We start from the raw sequence: 21,240 nt of genomic DNA on the forward strand, positions 1-21,240 counted from the left end.
TCGTGTGTCAGCAGTCTTCGATAGTGTGTTACGGGCTTAGCGCGATAAGTTTGTAGACAGCATTTAGGCGACGTTTTATTAGTAACGGCCCCATGCAGCGATTGCACAACAGTAAAGGACATGAGTCAATGTATAGTTGTGCATCGTAGGAGATTTTGCACCCTTGTGTGAGCCCGGATAGCTCAGTCGGTAGAGCATTAGGCTTTTAACCTAAGGGTCCAGGGTTCAAGTCCCTGTTCGGGCGGAAATTTTAATACTTTGGTAACGATTCGTCTGGTAGCGGCGGAAACGCTACGGAAAATAATGCAGCTACGCCGTTTTCTGACACCACAGTGTTTTAAACGGTAGCAGTTGCATGTGTCGGGAGAACACCGCGCTAACGGCAGTCGTGGCCGAGTGGTTAAGGCGTCTGACTCGAAATCAGATTCCCTCTGGGAGCGTAGGTTCGAATCCTACCGGCTGCGCGCGATTTTGCGTAAACAGGAGCAAACGTTTTCGCACACATGTGACATGCGTGGGCGAATGCGGGTGCAACCAGTGACGCCATTCTCAACAAGACGAAAATTTCCGTTTTAAGAATACAGAGTTTTCGCGACGACCGCTGCTTACTGTGCCTATCGGTTCACCTCGCACTGACGCTGGGACTGCAGAAAGCCGTCGCTGAGATGGTGAGTACACAGATGTGCTCGAAAGTGTTGGACAGAGCTAACATTTCATTTTCTTTTTAAGAATCGCAATTTCAATCATTCGAGTGCGGCAAAAGCAGTAGTGCAGCGTTTTTTTTTTTTTTTTCTTTTCTTAAGATCTCGCAGCTGCTTGGAGGTATGTCCATCGTTTTATGACGACAGAAAACTACCTTCAAAAAAAAAAAAAAAAAAAAAAAAAAAGCGGTGCGTCAGTGGGAAGTCGGTGAAGTCGCCATTGGAGCCATAAGCCAGCAATTACGACATGCGAAACACTCGCACACCACGCAGCTGTACGATAATGCTCGTGCGTGGGCCCGCGTAGCTGAGTCGGTAGAGCGTTACCAGGTGTTAGTACAAGTGTCGCCTCACTGGGCAGTGCAGATGTGTCCATTTTAGCTTACAGACGATGACATGTAGCAATTTATGAGCTAACGCAAGTCGAATGTTTTACCGTGTGTATCTGCTAGATACTGCCTCTCATATGGTGGACTCTCACTCCTTCTTGTGTCTCGTTCTCTGCACACGAGTTGCCCCTGGCATCGATATAGCACGGGTTTTCTAGCGTCAGCGTGGCGTCACGTCAAGTCAGCGAATTCAATATCACACGAATCGAGTCGACATGTTTGCTTGTTACGATGACGGAAGCTGAAGAAATGTGTGTGGAACTTCACTGCATCGGCTGCTCGCCCTTCAGCGTCCCTGTGTCTTATCAGACGAAGGTGACTGTGAAATTGGCAGCGAGGCAGAAGTGAACGAACACAAGCAAATGGCAACCTTCGACGTCAGCCGAAATAGCTCAGTTGGGAGAGCGTTAGACTGAAGATCTAAAGGTCCCTGGTTCGATCCCGGGTTTCGGCAGGTACTCGTTTTGGTGCGACGGCAATGGAATTACTCTGCGTTTGTGATAATGCAACTACCGCTGACAACAAAAATGACTCTCTCCTGTAGCTGTTCTGGTTGTCTATTGCATGCCATAAGAGGAACTTACTAGACAACTAACTCCCTTAGAAGCAAAAGAATTAAAAATATCCTACCGACTGCATTCCTTTTTCTGTGTCAGGTGGTGAAGAACGTCTTCAACGGAACCGTGAAATGAGCGAAAGCGTGGGAAACATTGCATTCGAAATGCTTGTGAATTTTCCAATTGCCCAGTGAGTGTCGACAAAACACGTAAATTCTCTGCTCCAACGTATGAGACGTAACAGCTGGTGCAATTTGTTGTTGCATCGTGTGTCAGCAGTCTTCGATAGTGTGTTACGGGCTTAGCGCGATAAGTTTGTAGACAGCATTTAGGCGACGTTTTATTAGTAACGGCCCCATGCAGCGATTGCACAACAGTAAAGGACATGAGTCAATGTATAGTTGTGCATCGTAGGAGATTTTGCACCCTTGTGTGAGCCCGGATAGCTCAGTCGGTAGAGCATTAGGCTTTTAACCTAAGGGTCCAGGGTTCAAGTCCCTGTTCGGGCGGAAATTTTAATACTTTGGTAACGATTCGTCTGGTAGCGGCGGAAACGCTACGGAAAATAATGCAGCTACGCCGTTTTCTGACACCACAGTGTTTTAAACGGTAGCAGTTGCATGTGTCGGGAGAACACCGCGCTAACGGCAGTCGTGGCCGAGTGGTTAAGGCGTCTGACTCGAAATCAGATTCCCTCTGGGAGCGTAGGTTCGAATCCTACCGGCGGCGCGCGATTTTGCGTAAACAGGAGCAAACGTTTTCGCACACATGTGACATGCGTGGGCGAATGCGGGTGCAACCAGTGACGCCATTCTCAACAAGACGAAAATTTCCGTTTTAAGAATACTGAGTTTTCGCGACGACCGCTGCTTACTGTGCCTATCGGTTCACCTCGCACTGACGCTGGGACTGCAGAAAGCCGTCGCTGAGATGGTGAGTACACAGATGTGCTCGAAAGTGTTGGACAGAGCTAACATTTCATTTTCTTTTTAAGAATCGCAATTTCAATCATTCGAGTGCGGCAAAAGCAGTAGTGCAGCGTTTTTTTTTTTTTTCTTTTCTTAAGATCTCGCAGCTGCTTGGAGGTATGTCCATCGTTTTAAGACGACAGAAAACTAGCGTCAGCGGTGCGTCAGTGGGAAGTCGCCATTGGAGCCATAAGCCAGCAATTACGACATGCGAAACACTCGCACACCACGCAGCTGTACGATAATGCTCGTGCGTGGGCCCGCGTAGCTGAGTCGGTAGAGCGTTAGGTTTTCAACCGAAGGGTCCTGGGTTCAAGTCCCTGTCTGGGCGAAAATTAGTACACTTTCGTAACGGCTAATGGAAACCCTAGAGCAAAGAGTGAGGCCACGCCGTTTTCTGCCACCAGATTGCTTCTAAAGATGGCGGTTTGACTTGTCGGGAGTCGCTTCCGCCACCGGCAGTCGTGGCCGAGTGGTTAAGGCGTCTGACTTGAAATCAGATTCCCTCTGGGAGCGTAGGTTCGAATCCTACCGGCTGCGCGCGATTTTGCGTAAACAGGAGCAAACGTTTTCGCACACATGTGACATGCGTGGGCGAATGCGGGTGCAACCAGTGACGCCATTCTCAACAAGACGAAAATTTCCGTTTTAAGAATACTGAGTTTTCGCGACGACCGCTGCTTACTGTGCCTATCGGTTCACCTCGCACTGACGCTGGGACTGCAGAAAGCCGTCGCTGAGATGGTGAGTACACAGATGTGCTCGAAAGTGTTGGACAGAGCTAACATTTCATTTTCTTTTTAAGAATCACAATTTCAATCATTCGAGTGCGGCAAAAGCAGTAGTGCAGCGTTTTTTTTTTTCTTTTCTTTTCTTAAGATCTCGCAGCTGCTTGGAGGTATGTCCATCGTTTTAAGACGACAGAAAACTAGCTTCAAAAAAAAAAAAAAAAGCGTCAGCGGTGCGTCAGTGGGAAGTCGGTGAAGTCGCCATTGGAGCCATAAGCCAGCAATTACGACATGCGAAACACTCGCACACCACGCAGCTGTACGATAATGCTCGTGCGTGGGCCCGCGTAGCTGAGTCGGTAGAGCGTTACCAGGTGTTAGTACAAGTGTCGCCTCACTGGGCAGTGCAGATGTGTCCATTTTAGCTTACAGACGATGACATGTAGCAATTTATGAGCTAACGCAAGTCGAATGTTTTACCGTGTGTATCTGCTAGATACTGCCTCTCATATGGTGGACTCTCACTCCTTCTTGTGTCTCGTTCTCTGCACACGAGTTGCCCCTGGCATCGATATAGCACGGGTTTTCTAGCGTCAGCGTGGCGTCACGTCAAGTCAGCGAATTCAATATCACACGAATCGAGTCGACATGTTTGCTTGTTACGATGACGGAAGCTGAAGAAATGTGTGTGGAACTTCACTGCATCGGCTGCTCGCCCTTCAGCGTCCCTGTGTCTTATCAGACGAAGGTGACTGTGAAATTGGCAGCGAGGCAGAAGTGAACGAACACATGCAAATGGCAACCTTCGACGTCAGCCGAAATAGCTCAGTTGGGAGAGCGTTAGACTGAAGATCTAAAGGTCCCTGGTTCGATCCCGGGTTTCGGCAGGTACTCGTTTTGGTGCGACGCCAATGGAATTACTCTGCATTTGTGATAATGCAACTACCGCTGACAACAAAAATGACTCTCTCCTGTAGCTGTTCTGGTTGTCTATTGCATGCCATAAGAGGAACTTACTAGACAACTAACTCCCTTAGAAGCAAAAGAATTAAAAATATCCTACCGACTGCATTCCTTTTTCTGTGTCAGGTGGTGAAGAACGTCTTCAACGGAACCGTGAAATGAGCGAAAGCGTGGGAAACATTGCATTCGAAATGCTTGTGAATTTTCCAATTGCCCAGTGAGTGTCGACAAAACACGTAAATTCTCTGCTCCAACGTATGAGACGTAACAGCTGGTGCAATTTGTTGTTGCATCGTGTGTCAGCAGTCTTCGATAGTGTGTTACGGGCTTAGCGCGATAAGTTTGTAGACAGCATTTAGGCGACGTTTTATTAGTAACGGCCCCATGCAGCGATTGCACAACAGTAAAGGACATGAGTCAATGTATAGTTGTGCATCGTAGGAGATTTTGCACCCTTGTGTGAGCCCGGATAGCTCAGTCGGTAGAGCATTAGGCTTTTAACCTAAGGGTCCAGGGTTCAAGTCCCTGTTCGGGCGGAAATTTTAATACTTTGGTAACGATTCGTCTGGTAGCGGCGGAAACGCTACGGAAAATAATGCAGCTACGCCGTTTTCTGACACCACAGTGTTTTAAACGGTAGCAGTTGCATGTGTCGGGAGAACACCGCGCTAACGGCAGTCGTGGCCGAGTGGTTAAGGCGTCTGACTCGAAATCAGATTCCCTCTGGGAGCGTAGGTTCGAATCCTACCGGCTGCGCGCGATTTTGCGTAAACAGGAGCAAACGTTTTCGCACACATGTGACATGCGTGGGCGAATGCGGGTGCAACCAGTGACGCCATTCTCAACAAGACGAAAATTTCCGTTTTAAGAATACAGAGTTTTCGCGACGACCGCTGCTTACTGTGCCTATCGGTTCACCTCGCACTGACGCTGGGACTGCAGAAAGCCGTCGCTGAGATGGTGAGTACACAGATGTGCTCGAAAGTGTTGGACAGAGCTAACATTTCATTTTCTTTTTAAGAATCGCAATTTCAATCATTCGAGTGCGGCAAAAGCAGTAGTGCAGCGTTTTTTTTTTTTTTTTCTTTTCTTAAGATCTCGCAGCTGCTTGGAGGTATGTCCATCGTTTTAAGACGACAGAAAACTACCTTCAAAAAAAAAAAAAAAAAAAAAAAAAAAAAAAAAAAAAAAAAAGCGGTGCGTCAGTGGGAAGTCGGTGAAGTCGCCATTGGAGCCATAAGCCAGCAATTACGACATGCGAAACACTCGCACACCACGCAGCTGTACGATAATGCTCGTGCGTGGGCCCGCGTAGCTGAGTCGGTAGAGCGTTACCAGGTGTTAGTACAAGTGTCGCCTCACTGGGCAGTGCAGATGTGTCCATTTTAGCTTACAGACGATGACATGTAGCAATTTATGAGCTAACGCAAGTCGAATGTTTTACCGTGTGTATCTGCTAGATACTGCCTCTCATATGGTGGAGAGGCTCACTCCTTCTTGTGTCTCGTTCTCTGCACACGAGTTGCCCCTGGCATCGATATAGCACGGGTTTTCTAGCGTCAGCGTGGCGTCACGTCAAGTCAGCGAATTCAATATCACACGAATCGAGTCGACATGTTTGCTTGTTACGATGACGGAAGCTGAAGAAATGTGTGTGGAACTTCACTGCATCGGCTGCTCGCCCTTCAGCGTCCCTGTGTCTTATCAGACGAAGGTGACTGTGAAATTGGCAGCGAGGCAGAAGTGAACGAACACAAGCAAATGGCAACCTTCGACGTCAGCCGAAATAGCTCAGTTGGGAGAGCGTTAGACTGAAGATCTAAAGGTCCCTGGTTCGATCCCGGGTTTCGGCAGGTACTCGTTTTGGTGCGACGGCAATGGAATTACTCTGCGTTTGTGATAATGCAACTACCGCTGACAACAAAAATGACTCTCTCCTGTAGCTGTTCTGGTTGTCTATTGCATGCCATAAGAGGAACTTACTAGACAACTAACTCCCTTAGAAGCAAAAGAATTAAAAATATCCTACCGACTGCATTCCTTTTTCTGTGTCAGGTGGTGAAGAACGTCTTCAACGGAACCGTGAAATGAGCGAAAGCGTGGGAAACATTGCATTCGAAATGCTTGTGAATTTTCCAATTGCCCAGTGAGTGTCGACAAAACACGTAAATTCTCTGCTCCAACGTATGAGACGTAACAGCTGGTGCAATTTGTTGTTGCATCGTGTGTCAGCAGTCTTCGATAGTGTGTTACGGGCTTAGCGCGATAAGTTTGTAGACAGCATTTAGGCGACGTTTTATTAGTAACGGCCCCATGCAGCGATTGCACAACAGTAAAGGACATGAGTCAATGTATAGTTGTGCATCGTAGGAGATTTTGCACCCTTGTGTGAGCCCGGATAGCTCAGTCGGTAGAGCATTAGGCTTTTAACCTAAGGGTCCAGGGTTCAAGTCCCTGTTCGGGCGGAAATTTTAATACTTTGGTAACGATTCGTCTGGTAGCGGCGGAAACGCTACGGAAAATAATGCAGCTACGCCGTTTTCTGACACCACAGTGTTTTAAACGGTAGCAGTTGCATGTGTCGGGAGAACACCGCGCTAACGGCAGTCGTGGCCGAGTGGTTAAGGCGTCTGACTCGAAATCAGATTCCCTCTGGGAGCGTAGGTTCGAATCCTACCGGCGGCGCGCGATTTTGCGTAAACAGGAGCAAACGTTTTCGCACACATGTGACATGCGTGGGCGAATGCGGGTGCAACCAGTGACGCCATTCTCAACAAGACGAAAATTTCCGTTTTAAGAATACTGAGTTTTCGCGACGACCGCTGCTTACTGTGCCTATCGGTTCACCTCGCACTGACGCTGGGACTGCAGAAAGCCGTCGCTGAGATGGTGAGTACACAGATGTGCTCGAAAGTGTTGGACAGAGCTAACATTTCATTTTCTTTTTAAGAATCGCAATTTCAATCATTCGAGTGCGGCAAAAGCAGTAGTGCAGCGTTTTTTTTTTTTCTTTTCTTAAGATCTCGCAGCTGCTTGGAGGTATGTCCATCGTTTTAAGACGACAGAAAACTAGCGTCAGCGGTGCGTCAGTGGGAAGTCGCCATTGGAGCCATAAGCCAGCAATTACGACATGCGAAACACTCGCACACCACGCAGCTGTACGATAATGCTCGTGCGTGGGCCCGCGTAGCTGAGTCGGTAGAGCGTTAGGTTTTCAACCGAAGGGTCCTGGGTTCAAGTCCCTGTCTGGGCGAAAATTAGTACACTTTCGTAACGGCTAATGGAAACCCTAGAGCAAAGAGTGAGGCCACGCCGTTTTCTGCCACCAGATTGCTTCTAAAGATGGCGGTTTGACTTGTCGGGAGTCGCTTCCGCCACCGGCAGTCGTGGCCGAGTGGTTAAGGCGTCTGACTTGAAATCAGATTCCCTCTGGGAGCGTAGGTTCGAATCCTACCGGCTGCGCGCGATTTTGCGTAAACAGGAGCAAACGTTTTCGCACACATGTGACATGCGTGGGCGAATGCGGGTGCAACCAGTGACGCCATTCTCAACAAGACGAAAATTTCCGTTTTAAGAATACTGAGTTTTCGCGACGACCGCTGCTTACTGTGCCTATCGGTTCACCTCGCACTGACGCTGGGACTGCAGAAAGCCGTCGCTGAGATGGTGAGTACACAGATGTGCTCGAAAGTGTTGGACAGAGCTAACATTTCATTTTCTTTTTAAGAATCACAATTTCAATCATTCGAGTGCGGCAAAAGCAGTAGTGCAGCGTTTTTTTTTTCTTTTCTTTTCTTAAGATCTCGCAGCTGCTTGGAGGTATGTCCATCGTTTTAAGACGACAGAAAACTAGCTTCAAAAAAAAAAAAAAAAGCGTCAGCGGTGCGTCAGTGGGAAGTCGGTGAAGTCGCCATTGGAGCCATAAGCCAGCAATTACGACATGCGAAACACTCGCACACCACGCAGCTGTACGATAATGCTCGTGCGTGGGCCCGCGTAGCTGAGTCGGTAGAGCGTTACCAGGTGTTAGTACAAGTGTCGCCTCACTGGGCAGTGCAGATGTGTCCATTTTAGCTTACAGACGATGACATGTAGCAATTTATGAGCTAACGCAAGTCGAATGTTTTACCGTGTGTATCTGCTAGATACTGCCTCTCATATGGTGGAGAGGCTCACTCCTTCTTGTGTCTCGTTCTCTGCACACGAGTTGCCCCTGGCATCGATATAGCACGTGTTTTCTAGCGTCAGCGTGGCGTCACGTCAAGTCAGCGAATTCAATATCACACGAATCGAGTCGACATGTTTGCTTGTTACGATGACGGAAGCTGAAGAAATGTGTGTGGAACTTCACTGCATCGGCTGCTCGCCCTTCAGCGTCCCTGTGTCTTATCAGACGAAGGTGACTGTGAAATTGGCAGCGAGGCAGAAGTGAACGAACACATGCAAATGGCAACCTTCGACGTCAGCCGAAATAGCTCAGTTGGGAGAGCGTTAGACTGAAGATCTAAAGGTCCCTGGTTCGATCCCGGGTTTCGGCAGGTACTCGTTTTGGTGCGACGCCAATGGAATTACTCTGCATTTGTGATAATGCAACTACCGCTGACAACAAAAATGACTCTCTCCTGTAGCTGTTCTGGTTGTCTATTGCATGCCATAAGAGGAACGTACTAGACAACTAACTCCCTTAGAAGCAAAAGAATTAAAAATATCCTACCGACTGCATTCCTTTTTCTGTGTCAGGTGGTGAAGAACGTCTTCAACGGAACCGTGAAATGAGCGAAAGCGTGGGAAACATTGCATTCGAAATGCTTGTGAATTTTCCAATTGCCCAGTGAGTGTCGACAAAACACGTAAATTCTCTGCTCCAACGTATGAGACGTAACAGCTGGTGCAATTTGTTGTTGCATCGTGTGTCAGCAGTCTTCGATAGTGTGTTACGGGCTTAGCGCGATAAGTTTGTAGACAGCATTTAGGCGACGTTTTATTAGTAACGGCCCCATGCAGCGATTGCACAACAGTAAAGGACATGAGTCAATGTATAGTTGTGCATCGTAGGAGATTTTGCACCCTTGTGTGAGCCCGGATAGCTCAGTCGGTAGAGCATTAGGCTTTTAACCTAAGGGTCCAGGGTTCAAGTCCCTGTTCGGGCGGAAATTTTAATACTTTGGTAACGATTCGTCTGGTAGCGGCGGAAACGCTACGGAAAATAATGCAGCTACGCCGTTTTCTGACACCACAGTGTTTTAAACGGTAGCAGTTGCATGTGTCGGGAGAACACCGCGCTAACGGCAGTCGTGGCCGAGTGGTTAAGGCGTCTGACTCGAAATCAGATTCCCTCTGGGAGCGTAGGTTCGAATCCTACCGGCTGCGCGCGATTTTGCGTAAACAGGAGCAAACGTTTTCGCACACATGTGACATGCGTGGGCGAATGCGGGTGCAACCAGTGACGCCATTCTCAACAAGACGAAAATTTCCGTTTTAAGAATACAGAGTTTTCGCGACGACCGCTGCTTACTGTGCCTATCGGTTCACCTCGCACTGACGCTGGGACTGCAGAAAGCCGTCGCTGAGATGGTGAGTACACAGATGTGCTCGAAAGTGTTGGACAGAGCTAACATTTCATTTTCTTTTTAAGAATCGCAATTTCAATCATTCGAGTGCGGCAAAAGCAGTAGTGCAGCGTTTTTTTTTTTTTTTTCTTTTCTTAAGATCTCGCAGCTGCTTGGAGGTATGTCCATCGTTTTAAGACGACAGAAAACTAGCGTCAGCGGTGCGTCAGTGGGAAGTCGGTGAAGTCGCCATTGGAGCCATAAGCCAGCAATTACGACATGCGAAACACTCGCACACCACGCAGCTGTACGATAATGCTCGTGCGTGGGCCCGCGTAGCTGAGTCGGTAGAGCGTTACCAGGTGTTAGTACAAGTGTCGCCTCACTGGGCAGTGCAGATGTGTCCATTTTAGCTTACAGACGATGACATGTAGCAATTTATGAGCTAACGCAAGTCGAATGTTTTACCGTGTGTATCTGCTAGATACTGCCTCTCATATGGTGGAGAGGCTCACTCCTTCTTGTGTCTCGTTCTCTGCACACGAGTTGCCCCTGGCATCGATATAGCACGGGTTTTCTAGCGTCAGCGTGGCGTCACGTCAAGTCAGCGAATTCAATATCACACGAATCGAGTCGACATGTTTGCTTGTTACGATGACGGAAGCTGAAGAAATGTGTGTGGAACTTCACTGCATCGGCTGCTCGCCCTTCAGCGTCCCTGTGTCTTATCAGACGAAGGTGACTATGAAATTGGCAGCGAGGCAGAAGTGAACGAACACATGCAAATGGCAACTTTCGACGTCAGCCGAAATAGCTCAGTTGGGAGAGCGTTAGACTGAAGATCTAAAGGTCCCTGGTTCGATCCCGGGTTTCGGCAGGTACTCGTTTTGGTGCGACGGCAATGGAATTACTCTGCATTTGTGATAATGCAACTACCGCTGACAACAAAAATGACTCTCTCCTGTAGCTGTTCTGGTTGTCTATTGCATGCCATAAGAGGAACTTACTAGACAACTAACTCCCTTAGAAGCAAAAGAATTAAAAATATCCTACCGACTGCATTCCTTTTTCTGTGTCAGGTGGTGAAGAACGTCTTCAACGGAACCGTGAAATGAGCGAAAGCGTGGGAAACATTGCATTCGAAATGCTTGTGAATTTTCCAATTGCCCAGTGAGTGTCGACAAAACACGTAAATTCTCTGCTCCAACGTATGAGACGTAACAGCTGGTGCAATTTGTTGTTGCATCGTGTGTCAGCAGTCTTCGATAGTGTGTTACGGGCTTAGCGCGATAAGTTTGTAGACAGCATTTAGGCGACGTTTTATTAGTAACGGCCCCATGCAGCGATTGCACAACAGTAAAGGACATGAGTCAATGTATAGTTGTGCATCGTAGGAGATTTTGCACCCTTGTGTGAGCCCGGATAGCTCAGTCGGTAGAGCATTAGGCTTTTAACCTAAGGGTCCAGGGTTCAAGTCCCTGTTCGGGCGGAAATTTTAATACTTTGGTAACGATTCGTCTGGTAGCGGCGGAAACGCTACGGAAAATAATGCAGCTACGCCGTTTTCTGACACCACAGTGTTTTAAACGGTAGCAGTTGCATGTGTCGGGAGAACACCGCGCTAACGGCAGTCGTGGCCGAGTGGTTAAGGCGTCTGACTCGAAATCAGATTCCCTCTGGGAGCGTAGGTTCGAATCCTACCGGCTGCGTGCGATTTTGCGTAAACAGAAGCAAACGTTTTCGCACACATGTGACATGCGTGGGCGAATGCGGGTGCAACCAGTGACGCCATTCTCAACAAGACGAAAATTTCCGTTTTAAGAATACTGAGTTTTCGCGACGACCGCTGCTTACTGTGCCTATCGGTTCACCTCGCACTGACGCTGGGACTGCAGAAAGCCGTCGCTGAGATGGTGAGTACACAGATGTGCTCGAAAGTGTTGGACAGAGCTAACATTTCATTTTCTTTTTAAGAATCACAATTTCAATCATTCGAGTGCGGCAAAAGCAGTAGTGCAGCGCTTTTTTTTTCTTTTCTTTTCTTAAGATCTCGCAGCTGCTTGGAGGTATGTCCATCGTTTTAAGACGACAGAAAACTAGCTTCAAAAAAAAAAAAAAAAAAAAAAAAAAAGCGTCAGCGGTGCGTCAGTGGGAAGTCGGTGAAGTCGCCATTGGAGCCATAAGCCAGCAATTACGACATGCGAAACACTCGCACACCACGCAGCTGTACGATAATGCTCGTGCGTGGGCCCGCGTAGCTGAGTCGGTAGAGCGTTACCAGGTGTTAGTACAAGTGTCGCCTCACTGGGCAGTGCAGATGTGTCCATTTTAGCTTACAGACGATGACATGTAGCAATTTATGAGCTAACGCAAGTCGAATGTTTTACCGTGTGTATCTGCTAGATACTGCCTCTCATATGGTGGAGAGGCTCACTCCTTCTTGTGTCTCGTTCTCTGCACACGAGTTGCCCCTGGCATCGATATAGCACGGGTTTTCTAGCGTCAGCGTGGCGTCACGTCAAGTCAGCGAATTCAATATCACACGAATCGAGTCGACATGTTTGCTTGTTACGATGACGGAAGCTGAAGAAATGTGTGTGGAACTTCACTGCATCGGCTGCTCGCCCTTCAGCGTCCCTGTGTCTTATCAGACGAAGGTGACTATGAAATTGGCAGCGAGGCAGAAGTGAACGAACACATGCAAATGGCAACTTTCGACGTCAGCCGAAATAGCTCAGTTGGGAGAGCGTTAGACTGAAGATCTAAAGGTCCCTGGTTCGATCCCGGGTTTCGGCAGGTACTCGTTTTGGTGCGACGCCAATGGAATTACTCTGCATTTGTGATAATGCAACTACCGCTGACAACAAAAATGACTCTCTCCTGTAGCTGTTCTGGTTGTCTATTGCATGCCGTAAGAGGAACTTACTAGACAACTAACTCCCTTAGAAGCAAAAGAATTAAAAATATCCTACCGACTGCATTCCTTTTTCTGTGTCAGGTGGTGAAGAACGTCTTCAACGGAACCGTGAAATGAGCGAAAGCGTGGGAAACATTGCATTCGAAATGCTTGTGAATTTTCCAATTGCCCAGTGAGTGTCGACAAAACACGTAAATTCTCTGCTCCAACGTATGAGACGTAACAGCTGGTGCAATTTGTTGTTGCATCGTGTGTCAGCAGTCTTCGATAGTGTGTTACGGGCTTAGCGCGATAAGTTTGTAGACAGCATTTAGGCGACGTTTTATTAGTAACGGCCCCATGCAGCGATTGCACAACAGTAAAGGACATGAGTCAATGTATAGTTGTGCATCGTAGGAGATTTTGCACCCTTGTGTGAGCCCGGATAGCTCAGTCGGTAGAGCATTAGGCTTTTAACCTAAGGGTCCAGGGTTCAAGTCCCTGTTCGGGCGGAAATTTTAATACTTTGGTAACGATTCGTCTGGTAGCGGCGGAAACGCTACGGAAAATAATGCAGCTACGCCGTTTTCTGACACCACAGTGTTTTAAACGGTAGCAGTTGCATGTGTCGGGAGAACACCGCGCTAACGGCAGTCGTGGCCGAGTGGTTAAGGCGTCTGACTCGAAATCAGATTCCCTCTGGGAGCGTAGGTTCGAATCCTACCGGCTGCGTGCGATTTTGCGTAAACAGAAGCAAACGTTTTCGCACACATGTGACATGCGTGGGCGAATGCGGGTGCAACCAGTGACGCCATTCTCAACAAGACGAAAATTTCCGTTTTAAGAATACTGAGTTTTCGCGACGACCGCTGCTTACTGTGCCTATCGGTTCACCTCGCACTGACGCTGGGACTGCAGAAAGCCGTCGCTGAGATGGTGAGTACACAGATGTGCTCGAAAGTGTTGGACAGAGCTAACATTTCATTTTCTTTTTAAGAATCACAATTTCAATCATTCGAGTGCGGCAAAAGCAGTAGTGCAGCGTTTTTTTTTTCTTTTCTTTTCTTAAGATCTCGCAGCTGCTTGGAGGTATGTCCATCGTTTTAAAACGACAGAAAACTAGCTTCAAAAAAAAAAAAAAAAAAAAAAGCGTCAGCGGTGCGTCAGTGGGAAGTCGGTGAAGTCGCCATTGGAGCCATAAGCCAGCAATTACGACATGCGAAACACTCGCACACCACGCAGCTGTACGATAATGCTCGTGCGTGGGCCCGCGTAGCTGAGTCGGTAGAGCGTTACCAGGTGTTAGTACAAGTGTCGCCTCACTGGGCAGTGCAGATGTGTCCATTTTAGCTTACAGACGATGACATGTAGCAATTTATGAGCTAACGCAAGTCGAATGTTTTACCGTGTGTATCTGCTAGATACTGCCTCTCATATGGTGGAGAGGCTCACTCCTTCTTGTGTCTCGTTCTCTGCACACGAGTTGCCCCTGGCATCGATATAGCACGGGTTTTCTAGCGTCAGCGTGGCGTCACGTCAAGTCAGCGAATTCAATATCACACGAATCGAGTCGACATGTTTGCTTGTTACGATGACGGAAGCTGAAGAAATGTGTGTGGAACTTCACTGCATCGGCTGCTCGCCCTTCAGCGTCCCTGTGTCTTATCAGACGAAGGTGACTATGAAATTGGCAGCGAGGCAGAAGTGAACGAACACATGCAAATGGCAACTTTCGACGTCAGTCGAAATAGCTCAGTTGGGAGAGCGTTAGACTGAAGATCTAAAGGTCCCTGGTTCGATCCCGGGTTTCGGCAGGTACTCGTTTTGGTGCGACGCCAATGGAATTACTCTGCATTTGTGATAATGCAACTACCGCTGACAACAAAAATGACTCTCTCCTGTAGCTGTTCTGGTTGTCTATTGCATGCCATAAGAGGAACTTACTAGACAACTAACTCCCTTAGAAGCAAAAGAATTAAAAATATCCTACCGACTGCATTCCTTTTTCTGTGTCAGGTGGTGAAGAACGTCTTCAACGGAACCGTGAAATGAGCGAAAGCGTGGGAAACATTGCATTCGAAATGCTTGTGAATTTTCCAATTGCCCAGTGAGTGTCGACAAAACACGTAAATTCTCTGCTCCAACGTATGAGACGTAACAGCTGGTGCAATTTGTTGTTGCATCGTGTGTCAGCAGTCTTCGATAGTGTGTTACGGGCTTAGCGCGATAAGTTTGTAGACAGCATTTAGGCGACGTTTTATTAGTAACGGCCCCATGCAGCGATTGCACAACAGTAAAGGACATGAGTCAATGTATAGTTGTGCATCGTAGGAGATTTTGCACCCTTGTGTGAGCCCGGATAGCTCAGTCGGTAGAGCATTAGGCTTTTAACCTAAGGGTCCAGGGTTCAAGTCCCTGTTCGGGCGGAAATTTTAATACTTTGGTAACGATTCGTCTGGTAGCGGCGGAAACGCTACGGAAAATAATGCAGCTACGCCGTTTTCTGACACCACAGTGTTTTAAACGGTAGCAGTTGCATGTGTCGGGAGAACACCGCGCTAACGGCAGTCGTGGCCGAGTGGTTAAGGCGTCTGACTCGAAATCAGATTCCCTCTGGGAGCGTAGGTTCGAATCCTACCGGCTGCGTGCGATTTTGCGTAAACAGAAGCAAACGTTTTCGCACACATGTGACATGCGTGGGCGAATGCGGGTGCAACCAGTGACGCCATTCTCAACAAGACGAAAATTTCCGTTTTAAGAATACTGAGTTTTCGCGACGACCGCTGCTTACTGTGCCTATCGGTTCACCTCGCACTGACGCTGGGACTGCAGAAAGCCGTCGCTGAGATGGTGAGTACACAGATGTGCTCGAAAGTGTTGGACAGAGCTAACATTTCATTTTCTTTTTAAGAATCACAATTTCAATCATTCGAGTGCGGCAAAAGCAGTAGTGCAGCGTTTTTTTTTTCTTTTCTTTTCTTAAGATCTCGCAGCTGCTTGGAGGTATGTCCATCGTTTTAAGACGACAGAAAACTAGCTTCAAAAAAAAAAAAAAAAAAAAAAAAAAAGCGTCAGCGGTGCGTCAGTGGGAAGTCGGTGAAGTCGCCATTGGAGCCATAAGCCAGCAATTACGACATGCGAAACACTCGCACACCACGCAGCTGTACGATAATGCTCGTGCGTGGGCCCGCGTAGCTGAGTCGGTAGAGCGTTACCAGGTGTTAGTACAAGTGTCGCCTCACTGGGCAGTGCAGATGTGTCCATTTTAGCTTACAGACGATGACATGTAGCAATTTATGAGCTAACGCAAGTCGAATGTTTTACCGTGTGTATCTGCTAGATACTGCCTCTCATATGGTGGAGAGGCTCACTCCTTCTTGTGTCACGTTCTCTGCACACGAGTTGCCCCTGGCATCGATATAGCACGGGTTTTCTAGCGTCAGCGTGGCGTCACGTCAAGTCAGCGAATTCAATATCACACGAATCGAGTCGACATGTTTGCTTGTTACGATGACGGAAGCTGAAGAAATGTGTGTGGAACTTCACTGCATCGGCTGCTCGCCCTTCAGCGTCCCTGTGTCTTATCAGACGAAGGTGACTGTGAAATTGGCAGCGAGGCAGAAGTGAACGAACACATGCAAATGGCAACCTTCGACGTCAGCCGAAATAGCTCAGTTGGGAGAGCGTTAGACTGAAGATCTAAAGGTCCCTGGTTCGAACCCGGGTTTCGGCAGGTACTCGTTTTGGTGCGACGCCAATGGAATTACTCTGCATTTGTGATAATGCAACTACCGCTGACAACAAAAATGACTCTCTCCTGTAGCTGTTCTGGTTGTCTATTGCATGCCATAAGAGGAACTTACTAGACAACTAACTCCCTTAGAAGCAAAAGAATTAAAAATATCCTACCGACTGCATTCCTTTTTCTGTGTCAGGTGGTGAAGAACGTCTTCAACGGAACCGTGAAATGAGCGAAAGCGTGGGAAACATTGCATTCGAAATGCTTGTGAATTTTCCAATTGCCCAGTGAGTGTCGACAAAACACGTAAATTCTCTGCTCCAACGTATGAGACGTAACAGCTGGTGCAATTTGTTGTTGCATCGTGTGTCAGCAGTCTTCGATAGTGTGTTACGGGCTTAGCGCGATAAGTTTGTAGACAGCATTTAGGCGACGTTTTATTAGTAACGGCCCCATGCAGCGATTGCACAACAGTAAAGGACATGAGTCAATGTATAGTTGTGCATCGTAGGAGATTTTGCACCCTTGTGTGAGCCCGGATAGCTCAGTCGGTAGAGCATTAGGCTTTTAACCTAAGGGTCCAGGGTTCAAGTCCCTGTTCGGGCGGAAATTTTAATACTTTGGTAACGATTCGTCTGGTAGCGGCGGAAACGCTACGGAAAATAATGCAGCTACGCCGTTTTCTGACACCACAGTGTTTTAAACGGTAGCAGTTGCATGTGTCGGGAGAACACCGCGCTAACGGCAGTCGTGGCCGAGTGGTTAAGGCGTCTGACTCGAAATCAGATTCCCTCTGGGAGCGTAGGTTCGAATCCTACCGGCTGCGTGCGATTTTGCGTAAACAGGAGCAAACGTTTTCGCACACATGTGACATGCGTGGGCGAATGCGGGTGCAACCAGTGACGCCATTCTCAACAAGACGAAAATTTCCGTTTTAAGAATACTGAGTTTTCGCGACGACCGCTGCTTACTGTGCCTATCGGTTCACCTCGCACTGACGCTGGGACTGCAGAAAGCCGTCGCTGAGATGGTGAGTACACAGATGTGCTCGAAAGTGTTGGACAGAGCTAACATTTCATTTTCTTTTTAAGAATCGCAATTTCAATCATTCGAGTGCGGCAAAAGCAGTAGTGCAGCGTTTTTTTTTTTTTCTTTTCTTAAGATCTCGCAGCTGCTTGGAGGTATGTCCATCGTTTTAAGACGACAGAAAACTAGCTTCAAAAAAAAAAAAAAAAAAAAAAAAAGCGTCAGCGGTGCGTCAGTGGGAAGTCGGTGAAGTCGCCATTGGAGCCATAAGCCAGCAATTACGACATGCGAAACACTCGCACACCACGCAGCTGTACGATAATGCTCGTGCGTGGGCCCGCGTAGCTGAGTCGGTAGAGCGTTACCAGGTGTTAGTACAAGTGTCGCCTCACTGGGCAGTGCAGATGTGTCCATTTTAGCTTACAGACCGTGACATGTAGCAATTTATGAGCTAACGCAAGTCGAATGTTTTACCGTGTGTATCTGCTAGATACTGCCTCTCATATGGTGGAGAGGCTCACTCCTTCTTGTGTCTCGTTCTCTGCACACGAGTTGCCCCTGGCATCGATATAGCACGGGTTTTCTAGCGTCAGCGTGGCGTCACGTCAAGTCAGCGAATTCAATATCACACGAATCGAGTCGACATGTTTGCTTGTTACGATGACGGAAGCTGAAGAAATGTGTGTGGAACTTCACTGCATCGGCTGCTCGCCCTTCAGCGTCCCTGTGTCTTATCAGACGAAGGTGACTGTGAAATTGGCAGCGAGGCAGAAGTGAACGAACACATGCAAATGGCAACATTCGACGTCAGCCGAAATAGCTCAGTTGGGAGAGCGTTAGACTGAAGATCTAAAGGTCCCTGGTTCGATCCCGGGTTTCGGCAGGTACTCGTTTTGGTGCGACGCCAATGGAATTACTCTGCATTTGTGATAATGCAACTACCGCTGACAACAAAAATGACTCTCTCCTGTAGCTGTTCTGGTTGTCTATTGCATGCCATAAGAGGAACTTACTAGACAACTAACTCCCTTAGAAGCAAAAGAATTAAAAATATCCTACCGACTGCATTCCTTTTTCTGTGTCAGGTGGTGAAGAACGTCTTCAACGGAACCGTGAAATGAGCGAAAGCGTGGGAAACATTGCATTCGAAATGCTTGTGAATTTTCCAATTGCCCAGTGAGTGTCGACAAAACACGTAAATTCTCTGCTCCAACGTATGAGACGTAACAGCTGGTGCAATTTGTTGTTGCATCGTGTGTCAGCAGTCTTCGATAGTGTGTTACGGGCTTAGCGCGATAAGTTTGTAGACAGCATTTAGGCGACGTTTTATTAGTAACGGCCCCATGCAGCGATTGCACAACAGTAAAGGACATGAGTCAATGTATAGTTGTGCATCGTAGGAGATTTTGCACCCTTGTGTGAGCCCGGATAGCTCAGTCGGTAGAGCATTAGGCTTTTAACCTAAGGGTCCAGGGTTCAAGTCCCTGTTCGGGCGGAAATTTTAATACTTTGGTAACGATTCGTCTGGTAGCGGCGGAAACGCTACGGAAAATAATGCAGCTACGCCGTTTTCTGACACCACAGTGTTTTAAACGGTAGCAGTTGCATGTGTCGGGAGAACACCGCGCTAACGGCAGTCGTGGCCGAGTGGTTAAGGCGTCTGACTCGAAATCAGATTCCCTCTGGGAGCGTAGGTTCGAATCCTACCGGCTGCGTGCGATTTTGCGTAAACAGAAGCAAACGTTTTCGCACACATGTGACATGCGTGGGCGAATGCGGGTGCAACCAGTGACGCCATTCTCAACAAGACGAAAATTTCCGTTTTAAGAATACTGAGTTTTCGCGACGACCGCTGCTTACTGTGCCTATCGGTTCACCTCGCACTGACGCTGGGACTGCAGAAAGCCGTCGCTGAGATGGTGAGTACACAGATGTGCTCGAAAGTGTTGGACAGAGCTAACATTTCATTTTCTTTTTAAGAATCACAATTTCAATCATTCGAGTGCGGCAAAAGCAGTAGTGCAGCGTTTTTTTTTTCTTTTCTTTTCTTAAGATCTCGCAGCTGCTTGGAGGTATGTCCATCGTTTTAAGACGACAGAAAACTAGCTTCAAAAAAAAAAAAAAAAAAAAAAAAAAGCGTCAGCGGTGCGTCAGTGGGAAGTCGGTGAAGTCGCCATTGGAGCCATAAGCCAGCAATTACGACATGCGAAACACTCGCACACCACGCAGCTGTACGATAATGCTCGTGCGTGGGCCCGCGTAGCTGAGTCGGTAGAGCGTTACCAGGTGTTAGTACAAGTGTCGCCTCACTGGGCAGTGCAGATGTGTCCATTTTAGCTTACAGACGATGACATGTAGCAATTTATGAGCTAACGCAAGTCGAATGTTTTACCGTGTGTATCTGCTAGATACTGCCTCTCATATGGTGGAGAGGCTCACTCCTTCTTGTGTCTCGTTCTCTGCACACGAGTTGCCCCTGGCATCGATATAGCACGGGTTTTCTAGCGTCAGCGTGGCGTCACGTCAAGTCAGCGAATTCAATATCACACGAATCGAGTCGACATGTTTGCTTGTTACGGTGACGGAAGCTGAAGAAATGTGTGTGGAACTTCACTGCATCGGCTGCTCGCCCTTCAGCGTCCCTGTGTCTTATCAGACGAAGGTGACTGTGAAATTGGCAGCGAGGCAGAAGTGAACGAACACAAGCAAATGGCAACCTTCGACGTCAGCCGAAATAGCTCAGTTGGGAGAGCGTTAGACTGAAGATCTAAAGGTCCCTGGTTCGATCCCGGGTTTCGGCAGGTACTCGTTTTGGTGCGACGGCAATGGAATTACTCTGCGTTTGTGATAATGCAACTACCGCTGACAACAAACATGACTCTCTCCTGTAGCTGTTCTGGTTGTCTATTGCATGCCATAAGAGGAACTTACTAGACAACTAACTCCCTTAGAAGCAAAAGAATTAAAAATATCCTACCGACTGCATTCCTTTTTCTGTGTCAGGTGGTGAAGAACGTCTTCAACGGAACCGTGAAATGAGCGAAAGCGTGGGAAACATTGCATTCGAAATGCTTGTGAATTTTCCAATTGCCCAGTGAGTGTCGACAAAACACGTAAATTCTCTGCTCCAACGTATGAGACGTAACAGCTGGTGCAATTTGTTGTTGCATCGTGTGTCAGCAGTCTTCGATAGTGTGTTACGGGCTTAGCGCGATAAGTTTGTAGACAGCATTTAGGCGACGTTTTATTAGTAACGGCCCCATGCAGCGATTGCACAACAGTAAAGGACATGAGTCAATGTATAGTTGTGCATCGTAGGAGATTTTGCACCCTTGTGTGAGCCCGGATAGCTCAGTCGGTAGAGCATTAGGCTTTTAACCTAAGCGTCCAGGGTTCAAGTCCCTGTTCGGGCGGAAATTTTAATACTTTGGTAACGATTCGTCTGGTAGCGGCGGAAACGCTACGGAAAATAATGCAGCTACGCCGTTTTCTGACACCACAGTGTTTTAAACGGTAGCAGTTGCATGTGTCGGGAGAACACCGCGCTAACGGCAGTCGTGGCCGAGTGGTTAAGGCGTCTGACTCGAAATCAGATTCCCTCTGGGAGCGTAGGTTCGAATCCTACCGGCTGCGTGCGATTTTGCGTAAAGAGGAGCAAACGTTTTCGCACACATGTGACATGCGTGGGCGAATGCGGGTGCAACCAGTGACGCCATTCTCAACA

The 21,240-nt window shown here is 47.9% G+C and overlaps 34 non-coding genes across 34 annotated transcripts; all 34 read left to right on the forward strand.

Moving 5' to 3' along the window:
- Nucleotides 1–171: 171 nt before the first annotated feature.
- Nucleotides 172–244, forward strand: Trnak-uuu (transfer RNA lysine (anticodon UUU)). The gene has a single exon. It is a non-coding gene; the product is annotated as a tRNA-Lys (tRNA).
- A 138-nt stretch (nucleotides 245–382) lies between these two features.
- Trnas-cga (transfer RNA serine (anticodon CGA)) lies at nucleotides 383–464 on the forward strand. The gene has a single exon. It is a non-coding gene; the product is annotated as a tRNA-Ser (tRNA).
- Nucleotides 465–1,471: 1,007 nt separating this feature from the next.
- On the forward strand, nucleotides 1,472–1,544 carry Trnaf-gaa (transfer RNA phenylalanine (anticodon GAA)). Its single transcript has one exon. It is a non-coding gene; the product is annotated as a tRNA-Phe (tRNA).
- Nucleotides 1,545–2,083: 539 nt separating this feature from the next.
- Nucleotides 2,084–2,156, forward strand: Trnak-uuu (transfer RNA lysine (anticodon UUU)). Its single transcript has one exon. It is a non-coding gene; the product is annotated as a tRNA-Lys (tRNA).
- A 138-nt stretch (nucleotides 2,157–2,294) lies between these two features.
- Nucleotides 2,295–2,376, forward strand: Trnas-cga (transfer RNA serine (anticodon CGA)). The gene has a single exon. It is a non-coding gene; the product is annotated as a tRNA-Ser (tRNA).
- Nucleotides 2,377–3,073: 697 nt separating this feature from the next.
- Nucleotides 3,074–3,155, forward strand: Trnas-uga (transfer RNA serine (anticodon UGA)). The gene has a single exon. It is a non-coding gene; the product is annotated as a tRNA-Ser (tRNA).
- Nucleotides 3,156–4,157: 1,002 nt separating this feature from the next.
- Nucleotides 4,158–4,230, forward strand: Trnaf-gaa (transfer RNA phenylalanine (anticodon GAA)). The gene has a single exon. It is a non-coding gene; the product is annotated as a tRNA-Phe (tRNA).
- A 539-nt stretch (nucleotides 4,231–4,769) lies between these two features.
- Nucleotides 4,770–4,842, forward strand: Trnak-uuu (transfer RNA lysine (anticodon UUU)). The gene has a single exon. It is a non-coding gene; the product is annotated as a tRNA-Lys (tRNA).
- A 138-nt stretch (nucleotides 4,843–4,980) lies between these two features.
- On the forward strand, nucleotides 4,981–5,062 carry Trnas-cga (transfer RNA serine (anticodon CGA)). The gene has a single exon. It is a non-coding gene; the product is annotated as a tRNA-Ser (tRNA).
- A 1,024-nt stretch (nucleotides 5,063–6,086) lies between these two features.
- Nucleotides 6,087–6,159, forward strand: Trnaf-gaa (transfer RNA phenylalanine (anticodon GAA)). Its single transcript has one exon. It is a non-coding gene; the product is annotated as a tRNA-Phe (tRNA).
- A 539-nt stretch (nucleotides 6,160–6,698) lies between these two features.
- On the forward strand, nucleotides 6,699–6,771 carry Trnak-uuu (transfer RNA lysine (anticodon UUU)). The gene has a single exon. It is a non-coding gene; the product is annotated as a tRNA-Lys (tRNA).
- Nucleotides 6,772–6,909: 138 nt separating this feature from the next.
- On the forward strand, nucleotides 6,910–6,991 carry Trnas-cga (transfer RNA serine (anticodon CGA)). Its single transcript has one exon. It is a non-coding gene; the product is annotated as a tRNA-Ser (tRNA).
- Nucleotides 6,992–7,686: 695 nt separating this feature from the next.
- Trnas-uga (transfer RNA serine (anticodon UGA)) lies at nucleotides 7,687–7,768 on the forward strand. Its single transcript has one exon. It is a non-coding gene; the product is annotated as a tRNA-Ser (tRNA).
- Nucleotides 7,769–8,771: 1,003 nt separating this feature from the next.
- Nucleotides 8,772–8,844, forward strand: Trnaf-gaa (transfer RNA phenylalanine (anticodon GAA)). The gene has a single exon. It is a non-coding gene; the product is annotated as a tRNA-Phe (tRNA).
- Nucleotides 8,845–9,383: 539 nt separating this feature from the next.
- On the forward strand, nucleotides 9,384–9,456 carry Trnak-uuu (transfer RNA lysine (anticodon UUU)). The gene has a single exon. It is a non-coding gene; the product is annotated as a tRNA-Lys (tRNA).
- Nucleotides 9,457–9,594: 138 nt separating this feature from the next.
- On the forward strand, nucleotides 9,595–9,676 carry Trnas-cga (transfer RNA serine (anticodon CGA)). Its single transcript has one exon. It is a non-coding gene; the product is annotated as a tRNA-Ser (tRNA).
- A 983-nt stretch (nucleotides 9,677–10,659) lies between these two features.
- Trnaf-gaa (transfer RNA phenylalanine (anticodon GAA)) lies at nucleotides 10,660–10,732 on the forward strand. The gene has a single exon. It is a non-coding gene; the product is annotated as a tRNA-Phe (tRNA).
- A 539-nt stretch (nucleotides 10,733–11,271) lies between these two features.
- Trnak-uuu (transfer RNA lysine (anticodon UUU)) lies at nucleotides 11,272–11,344 on the forward strand. Its single transcript has one exon. It is a non-coding gene; the product is annotated as a tRNA-Lys (tRNA).
- A 138-nt stretch (nucleotides 11,345–11,482) lies between these two features.
- On the forward strand, nucleotides 11,483–11,564 carry Trnas-cga (transfer RNA serine (anticodon CGA)). The gene has a single exon. It is a non-coding gene; the product is annotated as a tRNA-Ser (tRNA).
- Nucleotides 11,565–12,578: 1,014 nt separating this feature from the next.
- Trnaf-gaa (transfer RNA phenylalanine (anticodon GAA)) lies at nucleotides 12,579–12,651 on the forward strand. The gene has a single exon. It is a non-coding gene; the product is annotated as a tRNA-Phe (tRNA).
- Nucleotides 12,652–13,190: 539 nt separating this feature from the next.
- Trnak-uuu (transfer RNA lysine (anticodon UUU)) lies at nucleotides 13,191–13,263 on the forward strand. Its single transcript has one exon. It is a non-coding gene; the product is annotated as a tRNA-Lys (tRNA).
- Nucleotides 13,264–13,401: 138 nt separating this feature from the next.
- Trnas-cga (transfer RNA serine (anticodon CGA)) lies at nucleotides 13,402–13,483 on the forward strand. The gene has a single exon. It is a non-coding gene; the product is annotated as a tRNA-Ser (tRNA).
- Nucleotides 13,484–14,492: 1,009 nt separating this feature from the next.
- Trnaf-gaa (transfer RNA phenylalanine (anticodon GAA)) lies at nucleotides 14,493–14,565 on the forward strand. Its single transcript has one exon. It is a non-coding gene; the product is annotated as a tRNA-Phe (tRNA).
- Nucleotides 14,566–15,104: 539 nt separating this feature from the next.
- Nucleotides 15,105–15,177, forward strand: Trnak-uuu (transfer RNA lysine (anticodon UUU)). The gene has a single exon. It is a non-coding gene; the product is annotated as a tRNA-Lys (tRNA).
- Nucleotides 15,178–15,315: 138 nt separating this feature from the next.
- On the forward strand, nucleotides 15,316–15,397 carry Trnas-cga (transfer RNA serine (anticodon CGA)). The gene has a single exon. It is a non-coding gene; the product is annotated as a tRNA-Ser (tRNA).
- A 1,014-nt stretch (nucleotides 15,398–16,411) lies between these two features.
- Trnaf-gaa (transfer RNA phenylalanine (anticodon GAA)) lies at nucleotides 16,412–16,484 on the forward strand. Its single transcript has one exon. It is a non-coding gene; the product is annotated as a tRNA-Phe (tRNA).
- A 539-nt stretch (nucleotides 16,485–17,023) lies between these two features.
- Trnak-uuu (transfer RNA lysine (anticodon UUU)) lies at nucleotides 17,024–17,096 on the forward strand. Its single transcript has one exon. It is a non-coding gene; the product is annotated as a tRNA-Lys (tRNA).
- A 138-nt stretch (nucleotides 17,097–17,234) lies between these two features.
- On the forward strand, nucleotides 17,235–17,316 carry Trnas-cga (transfer RNA serine (anticodon CGA)). Its single transcript has one exon. It is a non-coding gene; the product is annotated as a tRNA-Ser (tRNA).
- A 1,010-nt stretch (nucleotides 17,317–18,326) lies between these two features.
- On the forward strand, nucleotides 18,327–18,399 carry Trnaf-gaa (transfer RNA phenylalanine (anticodon GAA)). The gene has a single exon. It is a non-coding gene; the product is annotated as a tRNA-Phe (tRNA).
- A 539-nt stretch (nucleotides 18,400–18,938) lies between these two features.
- Nucleotides 18,939–19,011, forward strand: Trnak-uuu (transfer RNA lysine (anticodon UUU)). The gene has a single exon. It is a non-coding gene; the product is annotated as a tRNA-Lys (tRNA).
- Nucleotides 19,012–19,149: 138 nt separating this feature from the next.
- Trnas-cga (transfer RNA serine (anticodon CGA)) lies at nucleotides 19,150–19,231 on the forward strand. The gene has a single exon. It is a non-coding gene; the product is annotated as a tRNA-Ser (tRNA).
- A 1,013-nt stretch (nucleotides 19,232–20,244) lies between these two features.
- On the forward strand, nucleotides 20,245–20,317 carry Trnaf-gaa (transfer RNA phenylalanine (anticodon GAA)). Its single transcript has one exon. It is a non-coding gene; the product is annotated as a tRNA-Phe (tRNA).
- Nucleotides 20,318–20,856: 539 nt separating this feature from the next.
- On the forward strand, nucleotides 20,857–20,929 carry Trnak-uuu (transfer RNA lysine (anticodon UUU)). The gene has a single exon. It is a non-coding gene; the product is annotated as a tRNA-Lys (tRNA).
- A 138-nt stretch (nucleotides 20,930–21,067) lies between these two features.
- Trnas-cga (transfer RNA serine (anticodon CGA)) lies at nucleotides 21,068–21,149 on the forward strand. The gene has a single exon. It is a non-coding gene; the product is annotated as a tRNA-Ser (tRNA).
- The last annotated feature ends 91 nt before the right edge of the window (nucleotides 21,150–21,240 follow it).

Source organism: Schistocerca cancellata, unplaced genomic scaffold, assembly GCF_023864275.1.
Source record: "Schistocerca cancellata isolate TAMUIC-IGC-003103 unplaced genomic scaffold, iqSchCanc2.1 HiC_scaffold_413, whole genome shotgun sequence".
Lineage (NCBI taxonomy): Eukaryota > Metazoa > Arthropoda > Insecta > Orthoptera > Acrididae > Schistocerca > Schistocerca cancellata.